The sequence below is a fragment of the Anser cygnoides genome, chromosome 1, assembly GCF_040182565.1.
Source record: "Anser cygnoides isolate HZ-2024a breed goose chromosome 1, Taihu_goose_T2T_genome, whole genome shotgun sequence".
NCBI classification, from domain to species: Eukaryota; Metazoa; Chordata; class Aves; order Anseriformes; family Anatidae; genus Anser; species Anser cygnoides.
In genome coordinates this window covers 150824612-150843283 of record NC_089873.1, presented here as the reverse complement: position 1 = coordinate 150843283, position 18672 = coordinate 150824612, and the positions used below count along the sequence as shown (strand labels likewise).

General features: G+C 35.2%; 1 long non-coding RNA gene across 1 annotated transcript; it reads right to left on the bottom strand.

The window, feature by feature from the left end:
* Positions 1-2079: 2079 nt before the first annotated feature.
* Positions 2080-16736, bottom strand: LOC136789752 (uncharacterized). Its single transcript, XR_010828678.1, has 3 exons — positions 16189-16736; positions 5481-5539; positions 2080-2351 (listed from the first exon to the last, which is right to left on the bottom strand). It is a non-coding gene; the product is annotated as an uncharacterized lncRNA (long non-coding RNA).
* Between the last annotated feature and the right edge of the window lie 1936 nt (positions 16737-18672).

The window sequence follows — 18672 nt, the reverse complement described above, 5'->3', positions numbered from 1 at the left end:
CTAAGACCCAATCAGATATAAAATGTGTACCATTACAGAGATACAAAACATAAAAACAGAAGAATAGGAGAAGCAACACTTTGGAAGGGACACATAGTTAGGAAAACTTTTATAAACAAGGTAGACAAAAAACTAGATTATGGATTTCCTTACTGGGCAGCAAGCAAACCATACATGACTCAAAAAATTGTAGTGCTCACTTTGCTAATTAAAAAAATACCAGTTTGTCATTGTTATCTTATGGCAGTCAGTTATTTTGCATTGCTCCATCCTAGGTAAGCCTAAACTGGAACGCTGTGTCCAGTTTTAGATACCACACTAAGAAAGATGCCAACAAATTGGAACAAATTGAAAGAACAGCAGAAATACAACGTTTCGAAAATGTATCCCAAAAGGAAAAAATTGAAAGTAAATTGAATTTTATCAGAGAAGACTAAAAGACGATGTAATAAGGTACATATTCAATTACTGTAAAAAGAGATGGATGATTAATTTACAGCAAGGGAGATTTAGGTTAGACAATTGTACCCAATATCTAAGTTAAGGGTAGTAAAACAACGGAACAGTAAGTGAAGGTACGCAACCTGATCAACAATCTGGTCTGTTCATGAAAACGATCAATTTTAAAAATAAATCAGATAAACATTCCCCAGCCGTGTTGTAACTATATCTGGTTCCTTAGCATGAATGAAACATTTGCTTATTCTTCCTGCTCTTCTGGATATTACCACACCATTAGGTTTTTTACTTAAAAGTCAATTTTTTTCCAACTATGTTTTTGTTTTTAATGTTTTATGGTATAGTTGGAGGAGTTGTGGTGAATGGAGCCAAATCCAGTTGGAGGCCGGTTACTAGTGGAGTCCCCCAGGGCTCAGTGCTGGGGCCAGTCCTCTTTAATATCTTTATCGATGACCTGGATGAGGGGATCGAGTGCACCCTCTAAGTTTGCAGACGACACCAAGTTAGGTGCGTGTGTCGATCTGCTCGAGGGTAGGAAGGCTCTGCAGGAGGATCTGGATAGGCTGGACTGATGGGCTGAGGTCAACTGTATGAAGTTCAACAAGGCCAAGTGCCGGGTCCTGCATCTGGGGTGTAACAACCCCAAGCAGCGCTACAGGCTGGGAGATGAGTGGTTGGAAAGATGCCTGGCCGAGAAGGATCTGGGAGTATTGGTTGATAGTCGGCTGAATATGAGCCAGCAGTCTGCTCAGGTGGCCAAGAAGGCCAACAGCATCCTGGCTTGTATAAGAAGCAGTGTGGCCAGCAGGTCTAGGGAGGTGATTGTCCCCCTGTACTTGGCTCTGGTGAGGCCGCACCTCGAGTACTGTGTTCAGTTTTGGGCCCCTCATTAAAAGAAGGACACGGAGGTGCTCGAGAGAAACTCCTCCTTTCTCTTCCTCATTCAATTGTTATTTATCTTGGATGGCCTGTATCAAGACCAATTTCAGTGTGAAAATTCTATGATTTTTTACTGAAATGTTTTATGACCAAGTATTATGGAGCTGAATCAGTAACTTGATTCAAGACATGATCTGGCATCAACTCTTGCATTTCACATAGAACTGTGCACTCCTGTGTCTGTCTGTGTGGCAATCTTTATAAAGACAAATAAAATCATTTTTAACTTTTAAAAATAAACACAAAAAATAAAAAAAACTTCTAGGCCATGTGCTTTAATTTCACATTTTAATGAATCCTCAAAATTAACTTCTACTCATTCCGGCTTCTGAGTTTTGCAATGTTAACCAATAAGTTTAGTTCAGTTTCAATTTAAATTATAGAATATAGAACTACAGTAAAAATAGATGGATGATTAGTATTTCTCAACTATATAATCTGCCTAATTTGCTGCAGGGGAGATTTAATTTAGAAAATTGCATTCAATATCTATTTATAAGGATAGTAAACCGAAGGAACAGTTAGTGAGGCTATGAAGCCTGATCAATAGTCAGGTCTGTTGGAATACGTTGGAATATTTAATATCAGCATTGTAATAATTTAACCACAATTGCATTTAACATAATTTGCATGATCATAAAAATCAAAGATTAACTGGCAAATTAAATAAATCATGTAGAGTTGCAACTGTATGTAAAAACCTTATGACTTTTATGAGTTAAACTATTAATTTCACACAGTAATTTATAAATTAAGACATCTATCTCACAAATCAAATATTTCGTTTTCCAGTAGTAATAAGACATTTTGCATTTAATGGTTTCTTAACATTTTGGGCAACAAATGAAGCTGTCATTTACCTTTCTGGCAACAGTAATTGCTTGAAAGGAAGTCTTTCCAGACAGCTGCTGAAAAGTCTTAATCTTGGATCTCTGCTTTCACCTTAGTGGTCCCTGGTAAAAAGACCATGCAATGTCTGTCAGTCAGTTATTGTTTTCCTATGTCCATCACTCTTCTTTATTGTCACACATTATCTGCACCATTATTCGCAAGTAAATTCTCTTGCTGCTGCTCTGTTCAGCCTATTCTTTTCCATAAGAGCAGCTTCCTTAGCTGTACTCCCACCAGCTACTACATCTGACCAGCAATCTCACACTGCTGTTAGCTTTGACAATCAACTTGCCCCAACTGTCCCTTTGCTCAAGCAAGTATGAAACTCAATCATTGCACCTTCCAAGTAATACTTTTACTTGTCTTAGCCTGCAGGATTTTCTCCCAGCATAGTTTAATATAGTACAATTCAGAATGGAGATAATTTAAGATCCTTAAAGAAAGCTAACAACTATAGTGCTATAAACAGTTTGGAGGTGAAGCTAGAGGAATTCCAGAAACCAGTGAAATCAGCTTCCACTGCCAAACCACATTCATCTACACAGCCTTCAGAAACAGCAACATAGATGCTTTTTATTGACACAAAGAATTTATAGATGAAAAAATAACTCCTGTTAGACTGAAAAGAAAATTTAAGTCTGCCGTGCCATGATGTTTTTGCCAGGTTGCCACTAAACTTGAAAGATGTACTGCTGCCACTTCATTTGAAGATAGGGTTTTTAGTGTGAATGTTATAGGTGGTGGTTTTTCGTTTGTTTTTGTTTGATTGTTTGTTTCTTTTTTTGCATGTGTTTGTGTGTGTGTTTTTCTTTTTTTACGTCTTAAGCAAATTTAGTATGAGACTCATGCTGGGATCAGAATGACAATACACATTAAAAATATGCAAAACGCAAGGCCTAATCAACTATAAACCAGTTGGAGCTTGGACTCTTCTTAAACACAAGATCTTGCAGTCATCAGTGGCAGATTTACAAAGTATTAAAGGAGATGCTACTCTACCCTACAAATTTTACTCTAACTCTGCTCCAGGTCTGCTGAGGTCAGAGGGGCAATTTTTTATGAAGTTGTGTTAAGCAGAAAAGAGCATCCTGCATCCAGCCCTGATGGTCAGATAGGGTCAATACCCTGCCTCTGCAGCTGAAACAGCAGCAGAGACAGATGGTAGCTACTCTTGAAGAGGCCCAGACCACAATGGAGACTGATTACTTTGAGAAATCCCAGAAACATCACAGGAGAGTTTATTAAACTGAACTGTATATGTCCCAAAATGCAAATGTCTCTATGTGAACATCTTTCTAACCATTAATTATATGATGGAAGGAAGAATCCTTTTTTTGTTTGTTTGTTTTGATACAGTTCACCTGATACTTTTACATTTTTAACTCAGGATAAGATGAATTATACTTCATTCTCTGTATTACGTATAAATGAAAGCAAAATATTTAATTCAGATGTAACTATCTATGCTGTAGAAGCTGAAAGTGATGCAAGACGAATCCCAGTCTACTTGTTTTGAGAAAAGCTTGCCGACAGAGTTCAGCCTTTAATCCTCCATATTTGAGAAGACCAGCAATTGACTGTAAACCAATTTTTATTCTTCTTACAAAATATAAAAGTTTATAACTACATACAGCATTAGCTGTGGCAGAGTAATTTGATTTATAATTTAGGTGGATAGAATTTTACATTAGGGATCCATTGTGCTACCTTTATAAATAAATAAAATACTTATGGGTTATTTTTTACTGTGACATTTCAGGATTTATTCAGAGGTTTATTCCACTTCCATAACTTTTTTACTTCTTTCTCCTCTAGTTTTGTCCCAAAATCAGGGAGAGCTATTTTCTGGCTTTAGTAAAAAGAATTACATCATGTGATTCTGATTCTGTGATTCTGTGATTTTTTTCAGAATGAAAGTTGTTGTTTCAGGATGACTTTAATTTCAAAAAAATCTTTAAAAAAAAAAAAGGAATTTGAAAATATTTCACATAGTCCCAAAGTGAGACCAAACACTTCAGGCTATCTGAAACACTTGAAGATGCTTCTTAAAATCTTCCTCCTCACCAAACAGTGAGGAACTTGTTTTATCAAAGAATTTTGAAAGACATTTATTTTTTCTCCCATCCTGCTTTCTATGCCTCTGTCTCACACACTCACATGCACTCGCACTCATGCACCCGCATGCACACACACACACACATACTTCTAATAACAGATCTATCTCATAGACAGTCTCCCAAGAGCAAACTGTCTGCCCTTCATCCACAGCCAGTTTGAGAGCTCTTTGATCTGATTTGTTTCTTAATTAATTAATGCAGAGGAAGGACTGCCACACCATATACTCCAGCCCAGAGATTTGCTAAAAGCTAACCAGAGTCCTCTTTATTACCTGTAAATGAAAACAAAGAAAGCAAATACATAAGGAGGCAAAGGAATAAACCTGATAGTCTGCACCCACTTAGGAATACATAACTGTAGGCCAAAGAACAAAACAAAACAAGCTGGTATCTGGCACTTTGGATTTGGCAGAACATGCTGTCAGCCATTAGGGGTTTCTCAAAGTCAAACTTTCTCAAAGTCAAACAAAGTCAAGCAAAAAAAAAGAAAAATCTGTGGGTTAATGTCTGTATTTTGTAATGTTTATAAGCACTTGATTGATGACACAGGATCCTAGCAGTATCATGCATATAACATTGATAATATTATCTACTTCCTATTTTATATTGTTTCCAGTAGAGATGTGTGAATGTATTTGCTCTCATGCTGTTAGGTTAAAATGCCATGCTGTTTTTCACGGTAACTCACTAAAAGCACTACCAGCATTGAGTGAGTCAAATTTTGCTCAGTGTGTGGCACTGAGTAAAGAATGACTGAAAAGCAAGATGAAGCTGCTAGACTAATGGTTAATGTACTTGGTGGAAAAGCAGTATAAAACTACTTCCCCCTGCAGAGAAGTATAAAACTATTTCCCCAAAACCTCATCTAACTAAAAAAAAAATCCCTAAAACCTCATTTCTGACAGACTTGCCTTTTCTTAGAGGAACTGGATATATATTTATTTATTTATTTATTTATTTATTATATCCTCTCTCTGTTTTCCTACTATTGAAAACAACAACAACAACAACAACAACAAACCAAAGAACAGAGAAACAAAAAAAAAACAAAACCATATTATTTATTTATCCAACCTGTTAAGTCTCTGCAGTGTTTCCAGGAAGACATCATCATATCTTTTCTTCTAGAAAAGCTTGATGTGGGGAAAGGAAAACATACAGTTAAATTCTGAAGACAGTGAAGTGTTTGAGAAGTTTCCTGTGGGGAATATTTCCTCTGGAACACCAGTATGGCCAAAAGCATGCTGGTGCCATGCCACGGAGGCAAGCTGTCAGCTGAAATCATCACAGTCACAAACGTCATCTCAGGTAGTTCAGCAAATTGCCTGTAAATATAACTTCTCTGTCCTACAATTTCAATCAGATTTCCAGTATTTCTTTTCACTTGTGTAATGGGTTTTCTTAATTTCTATCCTGAAGCAACTATTTTTTACTTTGATTGTGCCTGTTCAGTTCCCACATTCACTGAGGTTTCATTAGAGAGTGTTCAGATTTGGAGATTTTTGGAATGGGACACTTTTTCCTCTGAGAAAGGAAAGAATATCTGTGCATATTTATTCCTTTTTTTTTTTTAATTTGTGTGTCTGTGTGTGTGTTTTGTTTTGTTTTGTTCTAAATCTTAAGACTTTTTAAGACTAACTACAGTCTTAATAAAACTACAGATATGAGGAAAAAAAACACTGACAAGGGCTTCTTCCTGGTTACATTTCAAATTCCACTCCAGCTCTCCTTTTATTTACGTTTTCTAACTGTCCAGCTTCACCTCCTAAATTTTGCTTGTGTCACAAGCCAATAGAAAGCACTAATTCTAAATTCTGTAAACCTGCATTCCAAGCATTGTATGAAGATATATTGTAAATCACAATTTTGAATGATTATTTTGAGGTTTATGTGCAATGGATGGAATTCTACATTTTCCCTGTGTTTTTAAGAAATGGACGTGTCATCAGGAATGCACCAGCCTGGTTAAGCATTCGATTGGTGTCACAAATGTTAGTGCTCCACTTGTTTATTTTCATGACTTCCACATGCTCTACCTTGAGTCCTGCTGCTACTCTATTTAACTTGACATGTTTCTGCTTATGCTAAGCAGGCTGGATCTTATTGCATCCATTTAGGAGCAGATGTTCCCTTCTATACCCTGCACTCCTGCATGTCACCTTTTTTCACAGCTCTCTGCTAACTGCCTGCAGGTAGTGCACTCTCACTTTTATGTCACCCTCTCCACAACAGCTCCTGGAAAGAGAGAGAAAGAAAGATGAGTTTTTAATGTTGTTATGAAACCATATGCACCCTGCTGCCACCATATCAGCGACTGTGTTTTCTCCCAGAGTGTTTAATACACCTCTTTTGACACCAAAGAAAATGAATTGTGAAGGATACTGCAGTTAGAAAAGTGTTGATTTTTGCCTGGGGAAAAGAAAATCAGAAAAGGTTATAAAGTTTACTGTTCAATATTAGCTTAATAACAATACATATTTTAGCAATGTACAACATGTTACTTTTAATGCATAGATACAGTTCCATGCCTGTCTCTTTTTCTAGTCTAGCCTGCAGCTCTCACTGGCTGTGAAAGTTAAGATTTATAGGGATAATATTTGCTATCTGACAATGAGTTTCGAAGCTAACAGCTTTGTGGTGTTTTCCCTATCTTGTTGCATATGTTTTTTCACTTGCAACACCCATTAAGCTTTAATAGGAGAATTGTGCACATCATGAACATGAAAATGAGAATATAATTACCCCTCTGTTCTCAGATCACCAAAATCAATCTTGTTTTGTTACAAAGTCTCAGTCTGACTATAGTTGAAACTATTTTCTCAGAAATCCTCGGAAAACCTTGTAAGTGCAATGAATACCTGTGCTACAAATCAGAATATTTCTTCTTATGTCTGAATTTCAAAATCTATTTATCCTCTTCTCATAATATATTATCCAAAACTGAAGTGCACAAAATATCTAAATATGATGCTATTTGTCTGAAATGATTTCAAAGGAAATGCAAAAATAGTACTAGGAAAATTGCTAAGCAGTCTTAGACCACCTGCTAGATTGCTATACTTTTTATAAAAGATAAGGAGTTGTCTTTTCTTTAAGTAACTTTTTAAATTATGCATTTAACTGATATGGAATTCAGTCTTCAGAAAAAAAAAAAAAAAAAAGGATTCTGGTAACAGACACATTTAACTTGGAAATATGATTGCATAACACCCTTACATTACAATGGCAGTGAACTAGTGCTGAGAAAATGGGAAGAGACAATCTGAACCATAAGGCAGCCTAGGTGAGATTGGTGGGGCAATTCCAAGTAACTTGTCTGAACTTGGCTTTAAGTCAATAGTAAGAACATTAAATCAAATAGGTGAAAAGCAGAACCAGTGGACCTGGAACCAGAGAGGCTCTCTGAACCATAGGTTTGACTAAGTGTGACTAAGGACTCCACACTTAACCTCCTTGCCGAACAAGCCAAGTCACTGAAGCTCAGGCAATTCCAGAGCAAAACTCTCAGCTGACAATATGGTGAACAAAGCTTCATCACCCAAGCAATAGCTGCAATTCATTTTGCTAATAAGTCTTCTTTTCTTGAATTGAATTTGTCCCAGATAAAATCTACTCAAAAGCATTGCTCAGGTAAGCAGGACCTTGACCACAGATGCCCAGCTCTAACTGATTAGATGGTTCTGGTATGGGCTCAGAAAAATACGATGGGATGCCTGACCAAGAGCACTGCTAAATGGGATATGGACAAATCTCTCCTGCTATGGTGGTTTAGGTATGTGCAGAAAAGAAACAAACACAGGTGAGCTATTAACAGCTTGATATCTTTGTGTTTAGGTTAGGAGGCTTGAAGGTGATGGTAACACAGGTCACAAATTGTAATTGCTTTTAGACATGGGGAAAATGACAGAGATTAATTAACCTGGGAATATGTACCTAGCAGGACCATTAGCAGCTTATTGTGACATTCTGTTTTTAAAAAGCACTAAAGAATGAAAACAGCTACCCCCCACGGGACATTTCACACCTGGGTGTTTGGCACCTTGTATCAGCCTGGAATTAAGCTGACAGCTAAACAGCCAGGACTCAAGCATGTGGAGGGTTGGTATAAGTGTCCTCTTTCTCCAGGTCCATGGTGCAGGTCTGGGACCCAGGTTGGTGTGTTTATGTGTGTAGTGTGCCTGTGTCAAGAAGCAGAAATCTTGGAAGAGGAATCTGAGGAAGAGAAATCATTATTCCACCTTCTTTGTCAATAAACTTCAGATTTCATGCTGCTAAGTGGTATGGTCCTCTTGCGGTTACGGTAGCCTGAATTCCCCCGTGACAATTACTGCAATAAATATTTAGTTCATTCACAGGCATCAGCTGTTTATCTTGGTGGTTAATTTCAAAGTCTCACATCAAATTTCCTGAAAACTAGGATTTCCCATGCACCAAGTAATATTTATTTTGGCTGAATTTCAAAACAAAATTCATCATGAAAATCTCACCATTATGGCAGAGTTTTATTTCTAAATGAGATAAATATCTGATTCCTTCCCTCCTGCCTTCTTCAAAACCATCTGTAAATTCTTTACTTTTGGCTAGTTGAAAGGAGAGAGAAAAGTGCATAAAATGTTTCATTAGTTTCTCCACAAGTGTTCAACTTCAAAGAGAATTCTTAATCACCATTTGCTCTTCATGCAAAATACAGTCTCAGAGAAAAATTTGAACTCAGAAAAAGCTTTTTAAAGAAGATTTTAAGAATATATTTCATAAATAGTAGATCTTCATATGGTCTTTGCAAACACATACATTTAAAACTAAATATCTCATGAAAGAAAGTCGTAAAACATGATTAATCTGAGAATTTTTGGTACTGATATTCTGCAATGATAATTTATTCATTGTAAATAGCGATTGTATATATCACTAGATATATAGATAGATATATCTATGTCTAGATATCTTTATCTGGATTGGTCTCCTGAGTACATATAATTTAAGAAAAAAAAAAAAAAAAAGTGAGAGATGATAGATTAGATTCTCAGGTGATCTTTCCAAACATAGAAACATAGAAACACAGAATATCCTGAGTTGGGAGGGACCCACAAGGATCATTGAGTCCAACTCCTGGTTCCACACAGCACCACCCAAAAACCAGACCCTATGTCTGAGAATATTGTCCAAACTCTTCTTGAACTCCAGCAGGCTTGAACTCCAGCTTCCCGTTTGCCTGGGGAGCCTGTTCCAGTGAATTGTACCTCTATTGACTTCAAATGACCCTTTTCATAAGAACTAGTGAAAGAATTTAGCCACTAAATGAAAACCTATGTTAAAGAGTTTACATTTGATCTATTAGGAATATTCTATTCAAACGATTGAACAACTCAGTTTTCATCATATTCGTTATCAATGCTCCTTTTTTATATTAAATTACTGTAATTGATTGCCTTTTGTTATTAGAGATGTTTATGAACAAGTTTCAAAGTTGTAATACAGTTGGTCTGAATTTTTAATCTGTTTGATTACCTGTTGCTTGTTATTGATGGTGTGCTGGTCTCCAAACAAGCCATTACATCTTGGGTCTCTTAATATAGAAGGATTTTGAAGTATAGAGGAAATACATTTAACTATTTCTTTCACCATAAGCTCTCCAAAGCTATTTGACAAGTGTCACTAAGTCTTTGACAGGGTGAATGCCCTCACACCTAAGTGACTGGAATTTTCAGTTCTGGTCTTTCCTTGCCTAGAACCCCTGGAACGTGCAATTATTCTAAGGAGCAACATACCAAAAGGCAACAATTTGTGGTCTCTGCTGTAATCTTTAGAAGACTATATCTGTTCTTTGAGAAACCTTGTAAAAGCTTTCCAAACATTGACCAAAGAAAAGTTGTTTCATTTTCACTAAAATAATATTTGACATACTGACATTTTAAACACAGAACAAGTTAAACAAATTTTCTTTGGCAAAATTTACTAAAATTTTACAGTCTCCTCAAGTATAAACACAAATTTGTAATAAGCATGTTTGGAAAAAGGATACACAGAATTCTCTGTGTATATTTCAAAGTCTCTAATTAGAAGAGCTTTTTAATTCACATTCTCTTTTGTAAACAATGTTAAAACTATGAAGCATTTCTGACACCAAATGAATCAAATATTCATCAAAAATGATGCATTTCTTTTCTTTCAGTATTTTAATAACTTATAATAAGTAAAAATATTCTATGATGTACATGGAATACATGGTGTTTTCTGTATATTATGTGTATTATGTGTATTACCATAAGAACAGAAAAGAGGTTTTTATTAATGGATGTCCACTGTGCATTCTCATTGCATAACTTCAATGCCTAACTGAAAGGTGAATAATGTCAGTTTTCTTTCCAATTTTGCAACTTAATAATAATAATAATAATAATAGAAAAAGGAAAGAAGCTTGTAAGTAAATCTAGCTATCTTAAAATTTAGATTAAATATTTTTGTTAATCAAAAGTTTGGGGGATAGAGGCTGATATATATTTTTTTTCTAAATGAGGAAAATTTGTCATCATGAAAACAGTGGCAGTGCAATATCACCAGTATTGGTAATATTAACTTTTTGCTTATATTATGAAGCATGAGGAATTTAACTTGTAAATATTAGTTCAGAAGAAAAGAGATGCCTAAGTACTCTGGGCCCTATGCCAGTATTTCCCCCATTGCATTCTGAATCATGCTAGAACATTACACTATTGTGAAGACAACCTGCATGCTTGAGCACTGCTTTGTATTGAGCACCTGCTGACAGAACTGTGCCTTGAAGGCTGGGATACCTCATTAGGATCATCACCAGAAATGTACATGTAGGAGTCTTCCTATAAGAGCAAATATTTAAAGACACAAAAGCATACATAGCCAGTTTGCAGACTGTAGCTGAAAAAACTGTTAGGGAAAGGAAGAAGAAATAATAAAATATATTACACATATAAAATCTATATTAGAAGAACGTTATTAAGGCAAAAAAACAGGAACAAAAAAAAAATAATAATACCAGCATGACTGCCACTTGTGCAATGCCACTAATTCATTTCTTTTCACATATTCACTAGGATTAGAGATAAATGTCTTTTTAAATTAATTATCTATTTCTGAAAAAGTAATTTTGAGACTAAAAATATGCATGCACTGATATCAAACTCCGTGAAGGATTTTCAAAGCAAAAAGTGAAAAAAATCAATTATTGAACTAGTTCATCTGGACTTTCCTTAGCTGAAACATTTTGGGACACTAAGTTCAAAAGGATCCATACCCAGAATTAGCGAAGAGAGATGATACCCTTCAGCTTTTTATGTCCCTATTTGTATTTGGTGCTCAAGATATACATCAACATGATGGGAGAAAAATTCAAATACCTGCCTTACATATTGCCATCAGTGAAAAGACAGAGTTTCATTCCAAAATTGTTTATTGATAAAAAAAAAAAAAAAAGATGAGGTCATTGTCTGGTAACTTTAGAAGATCTAATCTTCTAAAGAGCTAATCTCACATACTTTCCAACAAATGCAAGATGACAGTATAATATCTATAAAGAGAGAGGTTGTGACATGGGTGGGATCGGTCATCCTTGTCAAAGAGCCATGCTAATACAATAGTGGTAATATTCTATTTAGAAATTTACCCATAGATACTACCACAAGACAGTAGACTAAAGTCTAAAGAGATTAGAGTTCCCCACTCATTGTCATCATGTGATGAACTCATTAGTTTCAAACTGTGATGGCTGGAGAAAAATGAATCTTAGTAATTACAGTCACGATAAATGTGAAGTGTCTATCTAAGTTAACTCATAGGTACATTAGTCACCTTTCAAGCACAGACTTTCAAGTCACTTTCAAGTGCAGACTTTGTTCTTAGTGTTTCCTAATGGCTGGCTGGAGGTCTTCAGAGGCTCATGACTTTCTCTCTTTTTATTTAAATTAAAATCAAAACTATACATATATATATATCCCAACGATATATAGAATAACTTGTAGAAGAAAAAGCAGGCAGTAGAAAACCAGTGCACGCAATAACAGGGTAATTAATGTAAGGGGATGAACAGTTGTAATCTCAGATAGTCAAACCAGCTACACTTATATCAGTATAGAAAGTATAAACAAAAATGAGAAAGTTTCAAGAAATAGTTAATCTAAAGGAATACATATATATATTCACTATATATATATATATATAAATTGCACATAAAATGAATTTCAGTACCTAATCACAATATAAAGTACATTGAATCTTCTAAGAATGGATGACCTACTAAAATTTTGTATGCCAAGTTTAATTTTAGCTAATCATGCAGAAAAAATTGTCCAGGCCTCTTTGCTTCCAAAATTGAACTTGTAGATTTGCACAATGCATACTAATCATTACATTACCTTTAACAGAAATGCCTCCTGCCATTCACCAATGGTCTACTTGTAATGCAAATTCCTAACTAACAATACCCCAGATTCTTCTGTTAGGTCTATCTGTGATTTATTTCAACCGTATATTCTTTTAAAGAGAAATACTGCAGAACACTAACTTAAAACCACTGACTTGTCACTTTATACAATATGCAAAGGTTTTATTCCAAGTCAACAATAGATTTATTAAGGAAAAGTCATACAAGAGAAAAAGCCACAGTAATCTTGAATTCTGAAAGCAGGTCAGTATTCTGGAATCTGAACAGTAGCTTCACATTGAACTTCAGGCACTCAAATCTGAAAATATTTTCCTTTATCCATTATGTCCTAGCCTGAGCAGAGACTATATATATATATATATATAATTATATTTAAAATAGATTTATAAATGCATATAAATAATAAATTAATGCATTTAAATAAATTTAAATTATGTTGAATAGGGTTATATCACTTGCCTATATCCTTCGTTTACTTATGCATCCCTAGTTTTTGTTTTACCTTTTTATCAGCTGTGCATTTACTTATACTGTAAGATCTTCAGAAGAGAAGTGCCTTCACTAACTGATAGGGCTCTACTTAACGTAGTGGCACTTGGCCTTCAGACTTCATCATGATGCAAATAATATATATTTTTGCAAAGGTTGCTGGCAAAATAAAAGAATCTATTGAAAATACAATTTCATATGTTTTTCATTAAACATTTCAGATTTTCTGAAATTTCAACAAACTTTTCAAGAGGGTCTTAATCAACATATGTTGTGTTCACCATTCATGTAGAATAACCACACTGGGCTTCTTGACCACACTCTCTTACAAAGCTAGAAGTGGTTTTGTGCTATTGTTTGAAATGAGGTGATAAGATGTGTATCTGAATTTCTTGCCATATTGTTCTCTGATCCTAAGTATCTCTCACTTCATTATTAGGTGCCGTGTTACTTACTCGCAGCTGTGGCCTGATCTAACCACACTTGAACAATTTCTAGCGTGTCCTACAGCTGTGATCAAATAAGAGATTTGTATGTTGCATGCTTTTCAGAAGTTAAAATATCTTTTAAGTATTCATTGCTCTTCCTATTTAGTGACATAGTTAGTAGCAATTCCTCTCCTAAGATTTAATTTACATTTCCTGAAGAGCTAAGACAGTATTTGTTGTGCCTTACTAGAAGTAATTGGTCCAGAGTTTGGCAATTTGCACTTCCAAGAGCTGAATACCAAATGTCAGTGTTGATTACAAGATATTTTACATTTTCTAATTGTGGAAGCCTGCTTGTAAATGTAGATACGCACACTCACGAGAAATTTTAGCTCATGATTCTTCCACATATGTTGTGTGTGAAACATTTCAACCTATGCTATCATCTTTCAGTCAGCTGTGCATAGCATATTCAGTTCCTTAATACAATCAACAGGAGAGTATGTGTGTTTCTGTGTACACTGAACTAACATTCCAACCTCTAGCATGATAACAGGGGTAGATTTAATGCTACCTGAGTGACTGTTCCATTAGCCTCACATGAAAGTTGTCTGTTCACTCTAGTTTTATCCCCACTCTACCAGCTGGAGATAAAAAGAAGGCCAAGGTACATAGGTGTTACCAAATATAACTGCACGTGCCTTGTGGTTGGACAGAGATGCCAGCTGGCTACCCTGAGCCAAACACCTCTGTTCTGACCTTTGGTAATATTTCAAGGTGTTCCCATTGTTTTCCATCAGCCAGGTTTAGGTGGTGCCCCTCTCAGTAGCTAGATTTCTGATCTCTTTGAATGTCACTTCCTCCCATGCCACAGACCTTGGATTTGGAATGTCACTATAGGAGCAAGCCATCTCCAAGTCAAGCACTGCTGTCAGATAGGTACCTGAAGTTCTTCTTGGATTAAACTCCTCATTTGTGACTGAATATATTATAATCCCTATCCTCCACTGGTCTCTGTCAAGAAGACTCTAGTAATCCTAGAAATATTATTACTGTACATTGCTAAATACACTCTCATTTTCCAAAGCCTTCATCAACATAAGGTCTCAGCTAGTCTCTGAAACTGTCAAATATTTGAATTGTATGAATGCTAAAAATCTAGATTTCCAAGAAGTCATGAATTTCTAAGTACCTAATTTCTACTTTAAGTGTTTCTTCTTATCAACCATTGAAATCATGCCAAAAGGAGATAAAACAGATGATTAAAGAGATGCAATTTTAGATTACATTATTTGTTTCACAGTATTCTAAAATACAGTACAATACTTTTAATACTATGTTTTTTATCAGCAGATGGACTTTGATCTTAATGCAACTGAAAAACAGTTCCATTTAAAAACTTATAGGTTTAGTACACCATCTATTTTTCTGGGTTATTTTAAATTGCTTGATAATTTTTTCTTAATAGAGTATCCATTAAGGTAAAATGGTAATTTTAAAAGTAAAATAGCAATTTTACTGAAATATATCCTATTAAATAATCCATTTGCATTTGAATATAGAACTATATTTAACAACAGAAACAATTTACAAGTGGCCATTCAGGCATTTTAAAAATACATTACTGTAGTTTCCCCTAATGACGCTGTACATATCAAAAGGAATGATCAGAAAGCATTCAGAAATTCTATTAGAAATACTTTCAATAGCTGGAACATAAGAGCATACATGCAGCCTATATATCTTCAGTGAAAGTGCTATCAGTTATTTTGCATTCAGAGCTGTTAGTTCAAAAATCAGCTAAAATAAAGAAAATTATATTAAAATGAACTAACGATACTTTAAACTTTTCTCCTTTCCCTTTGCCTCTCAGTTCAATAACTTCTATCTCAACAAATGATTTCTGCAATATTGCTTTAAATTGAATCTAATAATAGGGGTGTCTAGGCAGCATCTATTTTGCTGTCTGAATTCTTTTTTCCTATCTGTTTCAAAAAACTGACTTTTAATTTAAAGTCCAACATTGTATGAATTTATTTCTCCGCTGATACAAACTTTAGCACAACAGGAGCAGAAGTAGATCAAAGCAATTGGTGCTGAGAACTCTACATCTATAATAAATGTAATTTGGGGTTTTACTTCAAGCTAGTCAGTTCCCTGAACCTGGCACCCCACCACATGATTTGAATCTGCTGGAAGGAGTAACAGTTGCATTGAACCATCATTTTCCCATTAGAGGCCAGAGTGCATTTGGTGAGCACCTGAAGCACAGTTTCCAATGTCATTTTGCCTGAACAGAATCTCATTTATGTGTACCAAACCACTGTTAGGGGCAATCGAGGGATTTGTCTCAGTATTGTATTTCTGCCCCAAACTAAAATGCTAATGTAGATAGAGCACTAATGCTCTGATTTTTATTACTTTGATTTGGCAGTTCTGCTGGGCTTACCTCTCCCTGCGTTCTCTGGATGCTACTCTGTGATCCAGGCATTCCTCCTTTATCTGCATCTCTGAGGCAATGAATCTTTTATTGTGTTTTGCAAAATGGAGGAAGTTCAAAAAGAGGTCAACCAAGAACAGCTGGTGGCTAAAGAAACTTAAGAGTGAAATATATCTCCTTAAGCAAAAGAAGGCACTGAACCCACGCCTTCCTCCTCTACAAACTGGTCAGCACATCCTACTCAAATACCATTTGCAGGAGCAGACTTTTTTTTTTTTTTAAACAAAGATATGCCCTATCCCTCACTATTTTTAAGAGGAATTCTAGTGACCAGACTCTGAGCGCAGTGGCTTGGATTGGTACTTCCCAGGTGCCAGTGCCTGCCTCTCCCCATTTGCTGCAGGGTTAGCCACCTAACATATAGCCATGCTAATTTATCCTAAAGACAAATAAATGTATCCTGTGCTAAGTCATAAAATATTACAGGTTATAAACAGAAAAACTTACACTTTAAGAAAAATATATTTCATGCATACAAGGAATATTTCAAGTCTACAGGAGGTGAAGACCAAAACTTTATTTAATATTAATGACTTCCTTATTTTCAGGAGTAAAAACACAGAAAGTCACTACAGTAACACAGGAAAGAAATGAAAGAAAGAAAGAAAGAAAGAAAGAAAAGAAAGAAAGAAAGAAAGAAAGAAAGAAAGAAAGAAAGAAAGAAAGAAAGAAAGAAAGAAAGAAAAAGAAAGAAAGAAAGAAAGAAAGAAGAAAGAAAGAAAGAAAGAAAGAAAGAAAGAAAGAAAGAAAGAAAGAAAGAAAGAAAGAAAGAAAGAAAGAAAGAAAGAAAGAAAGAAAAAGAAAGAAAGAAAGAAAGAAAGAAAGAAAGAAAGAAAGAAAGAAAGAAAGAAAGAAAGAAAGAGAGAAAGAAAGAAAAAGAAAGAAAGAAAGAAAGAAAGAAAGAAAGAAAGAAAGAAAGAAAGAAAGAGAGAAAGAAGGAAGGAGGGAGGGAGAAAAAGAAAGGGAAAAAAATGGAAGAAGGGAGGAAAGGAGGAAGGGAGGCTAAAAGAAAAAGAATAGCTGTGAAAAATGAATGGAACTTTAGTCCATTTGAAGTCACATTTTCTAACATGCAGAAAATATGTTTTCTCTTATCTGGTCCTAGAACTCTGCAATACTTTTGCTTTAATAATAGTTGTCACAGATTAGCTTTAGCTATCTTCTGCTGCATAAATCAAAGGAAAACCAGGTCAAGCTATACTAACAAGCATATAATTGTCATTGTTATCTATAAAATAAACACACCTCTGTTTGTGACTTTACTTCAAGGAAGCTGCCAGGTTGGATCAGATTATTAGTCTGTTTTACTCAGTACACTGTCTCCCTGAGTTTAGCACCAGATCATTTGGAAAGGACTAAGAAATTCCAGCACTGACAAATACAGAGTACATTGCTGATAAGATGTATTTCGTCATACCTTCTAGCATTTAACGACCAGTTTGTGCCTCAGAACATAAGCTTTAAATATCATACATATTAGGCAGCATAAAAATATTTTTTTTCTAGCTGTGGATTATAATGTGAAATGATTTGCCCAAGGAAACCTCAATATTCTGAAATGTGAATTTGGCCTGAAGCTGAGATGAAGCACTGCATACTGTTTTCCTTGCAAATTTCAGTTTAGAAACCTTACATTCTGAGCTATAATTGATGTTAATCTGTTTCCTAAGTAACAGTAACATTTTATGGAACATCCAGAAACTGATACTTTTTCATCTTGGTTTCTTATATTCTCAAACTGATTCCTGCAGTCTTGAAAACACAGTCTTTGGGGTATCATAGAGAAATATACTGAATGTCCAAGCTGGGTATGAATATTCAAAGTTCCAGCCAAAGAGACCACCACAGAAATGTGAACAGTTCTTTGTGTTAGAGTATTATATCATTAAGTCATCACCAGCTTGACTTAAAAAAAAAAAAAAAAATAGGTAACACATTTAGAAAGGTTTGTAAACATAAGAAAAGGAAGAAAGACACACTTAATCTACGTGGTTATTCATTAGTTTATGTCACTTCTACAGGCAATACCAGCTTAAACACTCCCAGTCTGTCTCATTGTAGCCTGGTCCCTTTTCCAACACTCATGCAATTTCTGTTGTCCTCCTCCTCCCAGGGTTCCAGCTCAGAACCTGGTCCCAAGTTAAATTGAACTGGGAAGCTGATACGGCTGGAAAAAAAAAAAAAAAAAAAAAAAAAAAAAAGCTTTAAAAGATAGGTTACTTTTTTCTTAGCTCAACCAGATCCTTAGCTCCTTAGCATGAAATTTTCCCAAACACAGAATATTAGATCTTCTCAAATTTGCAAGCAAACTTATTACATGGGGGATATACTCCTAGTTAATTTCAAACTATGGTTTTATGCCAAATAAAAACAACAAATAATTTTGCTGTGTCTGCATCCAAGGCGAATGTTTTTAGGTTTATCAAAGTACAG